Raw genomic sequence first — 15,507 nt, 5'->3', positions numbered from 1 at the left:
CCTCCTTGCCTGCCGTGAAAACTCTGGCGTGTCCGCCTCACTGCGTAGGCCTGGGGACCTGGGTTCTTTCTAGGCATTAAATGCCACTTCTTGGGCCGTCAGCTCTTCCTTACCCTGTTTTATGCTCTGGCTCCTTAGACGAAGCTACCCTTTGAAACCAGTCACACATGCAGTCCCCCAGCTCTTTCTGGTACTTGTTGACTGCATCTAGTAATTTGTTTGCTGTGTAATACCTTTAAGGACCATCATTCTCAGCTGGGTTACACTGTGATTTAGCCCTCATTAGAGATCTGGTGGCCAGAAGAGGAGGTGGGGATGGGAGCATGCATTGCCTGGTGAGGAGCAGGTACTTGCTCTTAATATGAAGGGCTGGGGCTGAGGTTGGGCCTGATAGTTAAAACACTGATTAAGACACTCACGTCCCAGACTGGAGTGCCTGGGTTTGATGCCCACCTCTGACCCTTGACTCCAGCTTCCTGCTAATGCAGACCCTAATGACACCAATGTGTCAGCCTGAAGTCTTGGCTCCTGGCTTTGGCCTGGTCCATTTGGGGAATGAGCCAGCAGATGGGGGCACTCCCCCCCCCACCCATGTATTTTTCCACCCTTGCACTAGAGATGAGAGCCCCTGCTTATACACATGCAGCCTGCAGTCCCCTGGTGTTGACACCTGGTTTCCAGCGCCCTGGCTCTCACCCTTAGCTGTTTACTTGCAGTTCTGTGTAAGCCTCCATGGCAGGCAGCAATGGCCCGGGACAGTTGCCTCATGGTCACTTTTTTTTTGCAGACATGGTACATGCCTGGCACAGTTGGCTCTGTACTGGGGGACATGGTCAAGCTTCCATATAACTGCTGCACCAAGTCACCAGGCGTGCACTTCCCCGAGATGGACGTGACATCAAACAAGGTGACTCTCCGGGCTGAAGCACACAGCCCGAGGCTGTCACTGACCACCCTCCCTCCCTGCGGCCAGGCGACAAGCCCTCCCTTGAAGGAGGCCCCGGGCGGGGATTCTTTATGTCTACTCCAGGCAAATGTCCTTTGGGTAGGATTCTTGCTAAAAACACAAAACCTGAAAATAATCACATGGAATTATCAGACCAGCCCAAATGAAGCACCATTTTTCCTAACAGCTGACCCGTGCGTGCTCTTCAAAACTGTCCGTGTCAGGAAAGGCAATGGCTGAGGCTGCTCTGCAGAGTCAAGGAGACTCTCAGAGGCTCGGCAGCCGCCTGCAGTGCGTGATCCTAAATCACCCCCTGGGCTGGGGACAGCAGTGGCCTTAGGAAACAGGACTTGCACGACTGATGGCATTTGAAGATTGAATTGGATTAGAGTAATACTGCATCAATACTTAATGTTATGATTTCCATCATTTTAATTCTGTTTCATTTTAAGCAAGTTTAAATCTTAAAGCTGAAACAATGTGGCACTTTCAAAATATTGATTATGTGTGTTGACTATGTGGGTTAAATAGATTATGATCAATTTTACTGTTTTTACTTTTTTGAGGTGGCCACTAGGAAATTTAAAATTATGCCTATGGCTTAAATTTTATGTTTATTGAGTGGCACCCGTTCAATATAATTACTTTTCCAAAATATGTAAAAGTATTCTAGCACTCTCACCACTCCTTTTTGTTTTTTATTTTTTTAAAGATTTATTTATTTATTTGAAAGTCAGAGTTACACAGAGAGAGGAGAGGCAGCACGAGAGAGGTCTTCCATCCGATGGTTCACTCCCCAGTTGGCCGCAATGGCCGGAGCTGTGCCAATACGAAGCCACGAGCCAGGAGCTTCTTCCGGCTCTCCCACATGGGTGCATGGGCCCCTTCTATATAAAGAGGGCCCCTTCTAATAAAAGAGGGCCCTCTTCTATTGCTTTCCCAGGCTATAGTAGAGAGCTGGTACGGAAGAGGAGCAGCCAGGACTAGAACCAGCGCCCATATGGTGCTTCAGGCCAGGGTGTTAACCCACTGCACCACAGTGCCGGCCCCATGTTTTTTTTTTTGTTTTTTTTTTTTGTTTTTTTTTTTTTTTTAACATGCAATGCTTTGCTTTGAAATGCAGTATTGGCATGCGAACCACTTCTGGGATTTTGTTCTTTTGTGTGTTTTGTTTTTGCGCTTGTTTTTTTATTTTGAGATCCAGAACTCCCATCCACTGCTCCACTCCCCAAATACCAGCAACAACAGGGGCTGGAGTGAGCTGAAGCCAGGCACTGGGAACTCAACCCAGATCTCCCACATGGGTTTCAGGGACCCAACTCCTGATCCGTCACCTGCTGCCTCCCCGTCTGCATCGGAAGGAAGCTGGAGTGAGGAGGCAGAGCTGGGTACCAAACCCAGGTTCTCTGTTGCAAAATGAATGCCGACTGCTAGGCCAAACACCTCTCCCAAAGGCCTGGATTTTTAAACAGAGTTGAACTTCTATGCAGGCATCTCCACGCACCTTACACCTGAAGAGTATGCCAGGCCAGGTAGGGGAAGGACATGCAGATTTGCATCACGCAAAGAATGTGTCTGAGGGGTCGATTCTGTGGCACAGCCACAAAAATTTAGTAATTTATTTGACAGAGTGACACATGGAGATGGGAGAGAGAGAGAAAGAAAAAGAGAGAGAGATCTTCCATCTGCTGGTTTACTCACCAAATGCCTGCAATGGCTGATGCTGGTCCAGGCTAATTCCAGGAGCTAGGAATTCCATTCAGGTCTCCCAAGTGGTGGCAGGGGCCCAAGGACTTGGGTCACCTACTGCTGCTTTCTAGATGCATTAGCAGGGAGCCGGCTCAGAGCAGAGCAGCTGAGACTTAAACCAGCATTCAGATATGTGGTGCTGGTATCGCAGGCGGCAGCTCAATCTGCTGTGCCACAATGCTGGCCCCCAACACTGTAATTAAATTTACCATCTATGCATTCTACAAATCGCATGTGCACGCTCTGTGCTAGGCAGTACCAATGGTAAATATAATATGATCCCCAGCACCAAGGCACTCAAAGTTGGATGGAGAGAGGAACATGGATAAAGACCATGACAACTTAATGAGAGAAATGTCCATGAAAACCTGGTCAAGGAGCTGGGTGGATTACAAAGGGACGGCTGAGCTGGAGAGAAAGGTGCAAAACATTTCACCAAAAGAGATGAAGTCTGAGACTTAAGGGGAGATCAGTGCTCATCAGGCAGACCATGCAAGGGGTAGGAAAGGGATCCATCCCTGGAAAGCCACAGACATGTGAAGCATAGAACAGCACTAACACTTCAGGGAACTGCAAGCGACTGCCTGCTGCTGGGAGGTGTAAATGGGAATGAATGCAAGGGAAACATCGGACTCCAAAGAGCTGATACACAAGCTACCGACTTTGACCTTCATCCTGCAGGCAGTGGGAAGACACTGGGGGATTGTCAGCAGAGGGATAATAATATTGGGTTATTATGTTTAAAGTAAGTATACAGGGCAGCGTCGTGGAGCAGTGGGTTAAGCCGCAGCCTGTGACACCGGCATTCCGTATCAGAGCACTGACTGGGTCCTGGCTGCTCTGCTTCCTGTCCAGCTCCCTGCTAATGACCCTGCTAAGGCATCGGAAGATGGCCCAAATGCTTGAGCCCCTGCCACCCACGTGGGAAATCTAGAAGCAGTTCCTGGCTCCTGGCTTTGACCTGGCCCAGCACTGGCTGTTGCAGCCAGAGTGAATTAGCATGTGGAAGATCTCTCTTTGTCTCTCCTTCTCTCCCTCTCTCTGCCTCTCAAATAAATAAAGAAATCTTTAAAATAAATAAGTAAAAAATATGTATATTCTATAATTGTAAAATTCTTGAACATACAATTATAAGTCAGCTATTAGAAAATAAAGGTGGGCCTCGTATAAAATAAAGAAGGGTTTCTATGCATGAAGAAACCACAAAAAAACACAATACAGCAGATTGAATAAAAATAGAGAGCATCTATTTATGAGAAATATGAACACAATTAAAATTCAACTACAAACTGAAAGAAACCTATGCCACACGGGGGACAGAGGACGGCAGGACCTCAGCAAGAGGACGTGGAGCATCCCCCTGCAAAAGGCAAGGGCCTGAAGGGAGAAGTCAAGGAAGAAGTGTGAGCTGCCAGCCCACATCTAAGTGCTAGTCCAGCGGAAGTGGGGCATCCTGCCTTGTGGCAGAGCTGTATTCCAGAGTAAACAAGTAGTCCCAGTAGAGGAGGAAAAGCTGTACTCAACAGCACAATGGAAATAAAGTAACAGCAGGAATGGGAGAATCAGAAAATCATCATTTCCAACCCCGAATGAAAACATTGATTGACATAGAAATTGACAGTTGGTGGTCAAGTCATCAGGGGAATAGCAGTGGGCAAAGGACATTCTCACAGTGCCCAGCAGCACTGTCCTGTTCCCAGGGGACCCACCGGCACAATGCAGGAAACAGCTCACCACGGCTTAGCGGCCCCTAATAATTGTCCAGCAGCGTGTCTGAGTCAGTCTCCCAGTGAGACAGCAGAACAAGAGGACAGCACCACCTACAAGGCGTTCTCCCTGGAAATGTCCAACTTGAACCCATTATGTCTTTTGAGTTAGCTCCTCGTTTGCAAAAGCACAGGAAGTAGAGGATGAAGGAGAACAGCACTGCGAGGAGGCAACGGACAAAGGCTGAAAACTACTGCAGTCTGCAGGCGACTCCCGCCGAACAGCAGAAAAAAAAAGAAGGAAGAAAGAAACCAGACTGCAAGAATAGCCAGAGACAAAACAGCCAGGTGCAGTGCCTGGTCTTGGCTGGGATTTCATTTGAATGAGCCAGAAAAAACATTTTGCGACAATTGGTACAGTTTAACTAAACTAAACTTACCTAATATTTAACTAAATATTAGGTAAGATTAAGATGCTATTAGGGGGTTGCACTGTGGCTTATCTGGTAAAGGCGCCGCTTGCAGTGCCGGCATCCCCTATGGGCGCTGGTTGGAGTCCTGGCTGCCCCACTTCTGATGCAGCTCTCTGTGTGGCCTGGGAAAGCAGTAGACGGCCCAAGTCCTTGGGCCCTGCACCCACGTGGCAGACACGGAAGAAGCTCATGGCTCCTGCTATTGTGGCCTTTTGGGGAATCAACCAGTGGATGGAAAACCTCTCTCTCTCTCTCTGCCTCTGCTCTCTGTAACTCTGACTTTCAAATAAATAAATAAATCTTTTTTTTTTTTAAAAAAAGGTTATTAGTTTTTTTTAAGATTTATTTATTTTTGAAAGTCACAGTTACACAGAGAAAAGAGAGTCAGAGAAAGAGAGAGAGAGAGGGCAAGAGAGAGAGAGAGTAGAAGAGAGAGAGAGATTGTCCATCTGTTGGTTCACTCTCCAGATGGCCACAACAGCCAGCACTGGGTCAGGTCAGAGCCAGGAACCAGGAGCTTCATTCAGATCTCCCATGTGGGTGCAGGAGCCCAAACACTTGGGCCATCTTCTGCTGTTTTTTCCAGGTCATTATCAGGGTGCTGGATCAGAAGTGGAGCAGTCAGAACAGGAATCCATGCCCATATGGGATGTCAGCATTGCAGGTGGTGGTTTTATTCCCTCTGCCACAATGCTGGCTCCTATTATTAGTTTTTAAACTATAATAATGCTTCTGGGTTATGGATGGAGTTGTTTTTTTTAAACCACAAACTGAAGTAAAGTATGTTAAAAAAATTTTTAACTATACTAACAGTCAAATAAAATACAAATTTTGCAAAGGAAAAATATTTTTTACCTATGACATAGGCCAAAGTTTCTTTTTATTATTTATTTAAAATGAAAATAAGACCATTGGCCACAGTTGGATGGTCAAAGCTTCAGTCAGTCTGATTCACTTCTCGTAAAAGTGGAAATTAATTCAGCTTTTCCGGGAGCCAGTTTATTAATATGTATTGAGAATTTTAAAATATTCATGGCAATCTTAAATTTCTCCCTCCTTTTCTGGAAATCTATGCTGAAGAAATAATCAGAGATATAATGGAATACACACACACTTATATACATGCATATTGTTCATAATAACGAAAAATTGGCAACTATCAAAATGGTCAATGTGAAATAACAGAGCATCTCACCATATGGCCTAACTAAAAATTATGTCAAAATCTGATTGATAACATGGGAAATGCTCATAACAAAACATTAAGAGAAAAATCAATACAGTCTACCTGTAATGCTGTTATTTTAGAATTTATAGAAAAAAGATTGGAAGATAGTACAGCAAATTATATGTGCAATTTACCTCTAGAGAGTGAGGTTAATGCCTTTTTATTTTTCTGTAATTTATAAAATTTTGACAAAACTTTTTTATAATTAGCAAGAGAAATGTTTGTATAAAAATACCACCCAGGGGGCCAGCATTGTGGTGTAAAGAGTTAAGCCACCGCCATATGGAAACCCAGCTGCTCCACTTCCTATCCAGTTCCCTGTTAATGCACCCGGGAAGGCAGCAGAGCATGGCCCAAGTGCTTGGGCCCCTGCACCCATGTGGGAGACTCGGAAGAAGCTCCTGGCTTCTGCCTAGTCCAGCCCTGGCTATTGCAGCTATTTGGGGAGTAAACCAGTTTATGGAAGATCTCTCTGTCTCTCTTTTCTAACTCTGCCTTTCAAATAAATAAAATAAATATTTAGAAAAAAAAATGCCACTCAAAACAAGAGAAAAACCCCAAAGAAATGGCTAGCCTAAAGCAGTGTAGTGGATGGACTGAGGAAGAGAGAGTTACAAAAGCCCTTTATAAAATTATGTGCTATTTTGGGCAGGTGCTGTGACACAATGGGTAAAGCCGCCTCGTGCAGTGCCGGCATCTCCTGTGGATGCTGGTATGAGTCCCAGCTGCTCCACTTGCAATACAGCTCTCTGCTATGGCCTGGGAAAGTAGTGGAAAATGGCCCAAGTGCTTGGGCCCCTGAACCCACGTGGGAGACCCAGAAGAAGCTCCTGGCTCCTGGCTTTGGATTTGCTCAGCTCCAGCCATTGCAGCCATTTGGGAAGTTAATCAGCAGGTGGAAGACCTCTCTCTGTCTCTACCTCTCTTTGTAATTCTGTCTTTCAAATAAATCAATCTTTTAAAAAATACTATACTAACTTATATTCTGATCAATAATGTGTTCACTTCACTATACCCTCACCAAAACTGGACTTGTATCATCAGTCTTTTAAAAATTTTTGAAAAGTGGAAAAGACAAAATTTACCTTAATGTTTTGCTTAAAATTTTTACATTGTTAGTGATGTTGGTCCATGTTTAATTTAGCCACTTATCTGTTCCTTTGCTAAAAACGTATGGGTACTATTAATTTGCTGAAATCCTAGATTTAAAGAGGTTTCTTTTGTGGTGGAGAGCATGGAATTGAGTCCCACCTCTGCTTCCGTTCCAGCTTCCTGCCAATGTGCCTGGGAGGCAGCAGATGATGGCCCAAGTGCTTGAATCTCTGCCATTCACATGAGTGACTTGTGTGCAGCTCCTGGCTCTCCTGGTTTCAGCCTGGCCCAGCACTGGCTGCTGTGGCCATCTGGGAATGAACCAGGGAATGGAAGATTCTCTCTGTCTCTGTCTCTGTCTCTCTGTCTCTCTGTCTCTCTCTCCCCCAGTCTCTGTCACTGCCTTTCAAGTAAATAAATAAATCTAAAAAACAAGTAAAATAAAATGACTTCTTTCAACATTAAAAATTCTGTTGGCTAACAATAAAATGTTTTAGGTTTCACCCGAAACAAGAATTCCAATTTCTTAGACTCTTGTTTTAAATGTTTGCAGGTTGGGTTCCAAAAGTCCAAACATCTTGCTGTCGTTTTCGTCTTTTTTAAAAAGCCGAATCTGACGTCATACTTTCCAGACAGTTATATTATCATAATTTTCCAGGTGAGGGATCAGAGCACGAAGTGTTGTTCTTAGTTAGACTCACAAAATGACTCAGAGGCAGACATGCTCTAAAATCCATCGCTCCATCTTATTTTTCAATTATCTGTCCAATATTTTTCTCTTTCAATTCACTCCCCACCACAGTCTCATTTACTGGAATAAAAAGCCAGTTAGTATTCATAGGTTTTATTCAAACACATAAATATGTAAGTTAATGAAAGAACAAAACGATTGCACATTGGCTATAAATTATTTCTTGTTCCTGTTTACAAATGCTTTAATTACAGTATACTTCTTGGCCATAGGAAAAATGACTTAGAAATAATTTTCCTTCCAACCGAAATTCAGTAAGAAATGCTTTAGTATAGTGGTGTCTGCACAAAGAGAGAGACCTCAATATGACATTGCTGCTGTAGTTCAAGGAAAAAATAAGGTAAGCTTCAAGGAAAAGACTTTAAAACTTTTATTACAGGAGAAGGTTTCAGGTGAGGGAAGTTCTCCCAGTCCAAAATACTCTTCCCCAAGCTGCTATAAATATCTCTATCATTTCCTCACCACCCCCGTGCGCCAGTGACCTTGCAGGGTGGAAGGAATGGGGAGAAAAGCCTATTCCTCAGAAATGAGGCGTCCACTGTGTGGTACAGCAACCCTCCGCTCTCTATCTGCTCTGCACACTCGGAAATGTGACTGCTAACACCGATAAAAAGGATCTTTAAAATATCTATGACCGTTTGCAATGTACTAATGATTTTGTACTCATTCCTTTTTTCTAACAACCCGACGCATTGAGGGTTATTATTATCTCCCCAGAGGGAGTCCTGGAGTGCAGAGAAAATCCACGGCTCTGTACAGAGATGAGGAGTTCAAGTCCAGGGAAGACAGAGAGACAGGGGCATGCAAACAGTAGGAGAGCGGGAGCTGTCCAGTGCACCCCAGAGGACAGAGTAGTTACAATGGAGGGGTCAAGGTGGTTGAGTGGCCAGCCGAATGACCATCAGGAGCTCCTAGGAACTGGAGAGGCAGAATGGCCTGCAGGAGACTCGGCCTCTCTGCCCTAGAGAGAAAGTAGCCTGTGCGAGACTTGCTGTGGCTGTAAAAACAGAGGGCAAACCCCCGCCCCTGGAGGGCACGGACTGAGCTGCGACACGACATGAGAAACGCAGTTGTACGTTACTTAGCCTACCACAGCCGACTCACCCTTTAAGCTTAAGCTTTTGATTTCATATTCCTAGGTGGATCAGTCCAATGATCATGTAATTTATTTCCTACTTAGCCACACCTGATTGGACCATCTAACCAAAGGAGCTGGCCAGCAACCAATCAGATTTTATCAAGAATTTGACCTAAAAACAGAGAATGAGTTTTTCTGATGGCATGGGCACAGAGTTGCTAGGGCACACAGAGGGTGGGTTAGAGAATCCATGAAGTGCCAGCTGTGGCCCAAATCACAAAGGAGCAGATGTTTAGAACACAGCAAAGGCGGTCCAAGAGAAATGAATACGACTGGGCGTCCCCAGAGAGAGTGACTCATTCTGTGGTTTCCAATGCACGTAGGCTATTTCTTATTATTAGGTCTCTGTAAGTCCTTTCAGTCTTGATAACAAACCCTCTTTCTTTGTTTTTGTTTTTGTTTTTTTTCCTTTTTAAAGTTTATTTATTTAATAGGCGGAGTGATAGAGCGGGAGTGCAGAGAAAGAGCTAGAGAGAGCGAAATGACTGGGACTGGTCCAAGCCAAAAGCAGGAGTCTGGAACTCCATTCGGGTCTCCTATGTGAGTGCAGGGGCCCAAGGACATGGGCCCTCTACTGCCGCTTTCCCAGGGAGCTGCATTGGAAGCGGAGTAGCTAGGACTCAGAACAGGCACTTCAACATGGAATGCCAGCATCATAGGTGGTGGCTTTACCTGCTATGCCACAATGCCGGCCCAAAACATGCTTTTTCTTGTTTTGTTGTGTTTAAGTATTGACTTATTTATTTGAAAGGCAGAGTTACAGAGAAAGGGAAAGACAGAGAGAGAAAGATCTTTCATCCACAGGTTTACTCTCCAAATGTCTACAACAGCCAAGAGTCAGGAGTCTCCCCTGCCCCAACCCCTGGCTCTCCCCTGTGGGTGCTGGGGCCCAAGCACTTGGGTCATCTTCACTGCTTTCCCAGGCCATTAGCAGGGATCTGGATGGGAAACAGAGCAGCCAGGACATGAACCGGTGCCCATGTGGGAAGTCGGTGTCATAAGCAGTAAAAACCCTCTTTTTATTTGAGTTTCTTAAAGTGGTTTTCTTTTCTAAGCAACACTCTCTGACTCAGACACTGCTTTGTAAATAAGAGTGCCATTGTATCCATGAACAATGGGATGGTCGTAGGTCACATGCATGGAAAATGGAATTAGCAGCCAGAATGCTGCTTTGTGAGCACACTGCCAGAGCCCAGGGTGCTGGGTCACCTCACAAGAGATCTGTGGCAGCAGCTGGAGAGTACTTCTCCCTGAGAAGCAGGGGAATGAAAGGAACCCATGGTGGTGTATATGAACTGTATCACTTAGTTCTCATAACCCTATTGTTTATTTGTAGAAAGAATCTGGGGCTCTGGGGCCAGGCGCCATGTCTCACTTGGTTAATCCTCTGCCTGTGGCGCCGACATCCCATATGGGTGCCAGGTTCTAGTCCCAATTGCTCCTCTTCCAGTGCAGCTCTCTGCTGTGGCCCAGCAGGGCAGTGGAGGATGGCCCAAGTGCTTGGGCCCCTGCACCTGCATGGGAGAACAGGAGAAGCAACTGGCTCGTGGCTTCGGATCGGCACAGTGCAAGCTGTAGTGGCCATTTGGGGAGTGAACCAACGGAAGGAAGACCTTTCTCTCTGTCTCTCTCTGTCTGTCTGTCTGTCTGTCTGTAACTCTACCTGTCAAATAAATAAATAAACAAACAAACAATCTGGGGCTCCAAGAGGTTAACTAAGCTGGTCAAGGTCACACAAGTAGGAAGCAGCAGAGCTGGCAATCAAAACCAGGTCAGTTCCCCTCTTGAACATTCTGTCTTCCAGGGACTACGGCACTGGCAGCCAGAGCTGTGGCCCTCTCTCCTTGGGCAGTCTGATGGCCAGTTTTACGGGTCAGCTTGGATGGGTTATGGTACCCAAGTGTTTGGTCAAACATAACATTGCTAGGAGACCAGATGTTTCCGTGAGGGTGTTTGTTTGTTTGATTGTTTTGGGCAAGAGGCCTATTTAAATTCGTTGGACTTCATAACAAAACAGACTGTGCTTTATGAACACGCGTGGGCCTCCTGCAATCCGCTGAAGGGCCCCACGGAAGAAAGGCTGACATCCCCCGGGCCAGAGGGAATCCGGGCAGCCCCAGGCTCTCAAACCTGAACTGCAGCACTGGCGTTTCGCTGGCCCCCAGCTCCTGCTGCAGTTTCTGGACGTGCCAGCTTCTATAAGCTCTTGAGCCAATTTTTCAAAATAAATCTCTGTGTATACACCTGTACACACACGCGATAGTTTCTGTTTGGCTGGAGAAGCCCGACTCCGCAGGCAGTGATGGATAACTAGCACCGCTGCGACTGTTTTTCAGTCTGTACGATTTAGGGCCGTTACTTCTGGCATCTCTGGCTCATAGACAAGAACACTCGAAACCGCGAGGTAGGATCTGTTATAAAAACTCTCTTCCCTTGTATATTAAATCTCATTAGATTCCATTTTCGAGAATGACTCGCCTGACCTTGTCGTCAGATTCCGGCTTAGTCAGGGTTTCGAGGAGTGGGCATCTATAAATTAACCAGGATATTACTTGTCGCATTCTCACACCAGCAGTAATAAGCACTGGTGCTGGATCTATGCTCTTCAGCACAGTGGCAAATCCCCACAGCCTCTCCCCAAACACAAACGCCATTGATACCTGTGAGTGCCAGAGAGGGGACGCTCATTTGGAAACTTTTAATGGCTGTAATTTGCATGAGGATGGTGCCCTGAATCACAAATCCAGCTGAAGGTGAGGTGTGCTCTCGCACGCTCATCGATATACACAGCTGCTGGAAAGGTCTTGGGAGCGAGAGCGAGGCTCGTTCGGACAGTTACACATGTTCTATTGTGAAATGTCTTCCTCCTTGTAGACAAGCAGTAACCTTTTGGGAGGGCAAATGGACCGTATTAATTAAAACTGCATTTTAGTAAACTAAAAAATAAATATGTGAGTAATAGAAAATAAGAGGAACAAGGGTCTGGCATGGTAGTGGAGCGGGTTAAGCTGCCACCTGCGATGCCAGTATCCCCTGTGAGAGCACCAGTCCAAGTCCTGGCTACTCTACTTCCAATCCTAGTTCCTGTTAATACTCCTGGGAAGGCAGCAGAAGATGGCCCAAGTACTTTGGTCCCCAACCACTTGTGTGGGGAATCAGAATGGAGTTCCTGGCTCCTGGCTTTGGCCTGGCCTACAACTGGCTGCTGTGGCCTTTGGGAAGTGGACAAGTACACAAAAGATCTCTCTTCCTGTCTCTGCTTCTCAAATAAAATAAATTTAAAAAATCTTTTAAAAAAACAAAGGAATTGTGAATCTTCTGCCAAACAACAAGGCTACAACAAGAATGCTCCTGAAGTTTGTGGTAAAATGGAATTGAAAAATAAGTTTATTTTGATGTTAAAAAATATTGAAACATGGGGCAGGAGCTGTGGCATAGGGTAAAGCTGCCCTCTGCAGTGCCGGCATCCCATACGCTTGCCGGTTCGAATCCTGGCTGTTTCACTTGTGATCCAGCTCTCTGCAATGGGAAAGCAGTAGAAGATGGTCCAAGTGCAGGGGTCCCTGGACCCGCATGAGAGACCCGAAAGAAGCTCCTGGCTCTTGGCTTTGGATCGGCTCAGCTCTGGCCATTGTGGCCATTTGGGGAGTGAAGTAGCAGATGAAGACTCTCTCTCTCTCTCTCTCTCTGCCTTTCAAATAAATAAAAATAAATCTTTAAAAAGTATATTGAAACCCATGTGTAGATTTTTAGAATATACATTTTTAAAAGATTTTATTTATTTATTTGAGAGGTAGAGTTACAGGCAGAGAGAGGGAGAGACAGAAGGTCTTCCATCTGTAGGTTCACTCCCCAAATGGCCACAACGGGTCTCCCACACGGGTGCAGGGAACCCATGCACTTGGGCCATCTTCTACTGCTTTCCCAGGCCATAGCAGAGAGCTGGATCAGAAGAGGAGCATCCAGGACTCAAACTGGTGCCCATATGGGATGCTGGTGCTGCAGGCTGGGGCTTTAACCCGCTGCGCCACAGCACTGGCCCCAACAAGCCATATATTTATTTATTTATTTTTTTTTTTATTTTGACAGGCAGAGTGGACAGTGAGAGAGAGAGACAGAGAGAAAGGTCTTCCTTTGCCGTTGGTTCACCCTCCAATGGCCGCCGCGGCCGGCGCGCTGCGGCCGGCGCAGCGCGCTGATCCGATGGCAGGAGCCAGGAGCCAGGTGCTTTTCCTGGTCTCCCACGGGGTGCAGGGCCCAAGCACCTGGGCCATCCTCCACTGCACTCCCTGGCCACAGCAGAGGGCTGGCCTGGAAGAGGGGCAACCGGGACAGAATCCGGCGCCCCGACCGGGACTAGAACCCAGTGTGCCGGCGCCGCTAGGCGGAGGATTAGCCTAGTGAGCCGCGGCGCCGGCCCTTTTTTTTTTTTATTTATTTATTTATTTTTTTATTTTGACAGGCAGAGTGGACAGTGAGAGAGAGAGACACCAACAAGCCATATATTTAGACATGAAACTGCATTAAAAAAAAAAGCCTGTGGGTTAAAGGATTACATTACAACAGAATCGATAACTTCAACTTGTGCAACAGTGAAAATACTTCACACTGAAACTCGAGTGATATAGTCAAATAGAACTGGAAGAAGTAATTCCACCCTCATGGTTGCTTGCAATAGAAAATAAGGAAGATGGCAAGTTAATGAGCAAAGTTTTCAATCCAAGAAGTCAGAAAAAGACTAACAGAAGGAATTCAAAGAAATAGAAGTAAAAATGAAGATGAAACCAGAGACCACTGAAAATAGAAAACAATAGAATGATGAACAAAACCCAGCCAGATTATTTGAAAGAGGGAGAGCTGTCAGTGCAGGTCGAAGGAACAAACACAGCAAGAGGAGGGCGCAAAAGAGCCAGGGTGCTACCAAGGAGGGAGCTGTAACCAGACACTCAGCAGAGAGACACTCAGGGGAGAGACACTCAGCGGAGAGACACTAGCAGAGAGGTCCCCTCTTTGGGGGGTCATGGAAGTGAGGATCATGCCAGGTTCTGAAACCCAGCTGACATGGACAATTTCTGAAGGAAGCGTAGATTACCAAAGCATCTAGAGAAGGGATACACTTATTAGACCAATAATAATAATAGAAACATTGAATCAAGGCTTAAAAATTGACTCCCAAAAAAGGCATTGGGTCTAGATTGGCTTAAAAGTCTATTTTGAAATAATCTTTGACTTAAAGTTGTAAAAATGGCATGGAGAGTTTGTGTATGACCTCACCTAGCTTCCTCCTGCTAACAATTTTCATAACTATAGTACAAATATCAAAATCTGGAAATTAACTTTGGGACTATAACAACAACAACAACAAAAACTCTACAAACTTCCAGAACATTCTAGTTGTTCCACTGATGTTCTCTTTCTATTTGGGGATTCAGTCCCGGACCCTGCTGGCTTGCATGTATAATCCTATCTACTTAGTCTCCAGTCTGTTACATTTCCTCCATCATTTCTTGTTTTTTTTTTTTTTTTTAATAACTCTGATGTGTCTGAAAAGTACTCATATATTATTTTGTAAAATGTCCCTCACTTGGGTTTGTCTGGTTAGACTGAGGTTATGCACCTGTTCTAGGTCCATCCTGCATCGGGGTGGGGGGTGGGGGGAATGTGACATCCAATGACTTATTCCTGATGACTTTCACTGCATAGACAGCTCTGGCTCTTAAAGCCTGATGATGGCTGCAGGGCATGGCACACATCGCTTTCCCTTGCTCTAGGAAAATAGAAACCTTGACTTTAATTAATGTCAAGGAAGCAGAGTTTTTTGTTTTCTTAACCTTAGACGCTCAGCATTCGCTCACAGCAAACTATCATTATCACACCATATAAAGCCCCCTTCTTGCTTGTATTCACTCCCACCCCCTAGATAGTCATCCATCAATGTATCTAATCAGTACTTCAGAGAGTTCATGAACACATGTAATTAAGGAAAAGTTTATTTCAGTGCAAACATTTTTTGAAACTCACACAGGTTTTTCATAATATGCATTTTGCACAAACTTTTTGAAGACCCCCTTGTATGCATGGATTTTAAATTTTTTTCACCAAAGCTAACCTACCTTTTAACTCCATTTTTCCACGAACTCAATTTTTTTTTAAAAAAAATTCTTATTATTTCTACTAGAGAGAGAGAGAGAGCGCAGGGGTAGTGAGAGACATCTCCTAGCCAGGAGCCAGGAGCTCAGTGCAGGTCTCTCACATGCGTGACAGGGACTCGAGTACTTGAGTTCCCACTGCTTGCCTCCCAGGGAGCACACAATAGCAGGAAGCTGACAGGTGTAACAGAGGCAGGATTTGCATCCAGGCACTGCAATGCAGGACATGGGCAGCCCAATCCGTGTTTTAACAACGTCACCAAAAACTTCCCTTC

The sequence above is a fragment of the Oryctolagus cuniculus genome, chromosome 4 (assembly GCF_964237555.1).
Source record: "Oryctolagus cuniculus chromosome 4, mOryCun1.1, whole genome shotgun sequence".
Classification (NCBI taxonomy): domain Eukaryota; kingdom Metazoa; phylum Chordata; class Mammalia; order Lagomorpha; family Leporidae; genus Oryctolagus; species Oryctolagus cuniculus.
This window is presented reverse-complemented; position numbering follows the sequence as displayed.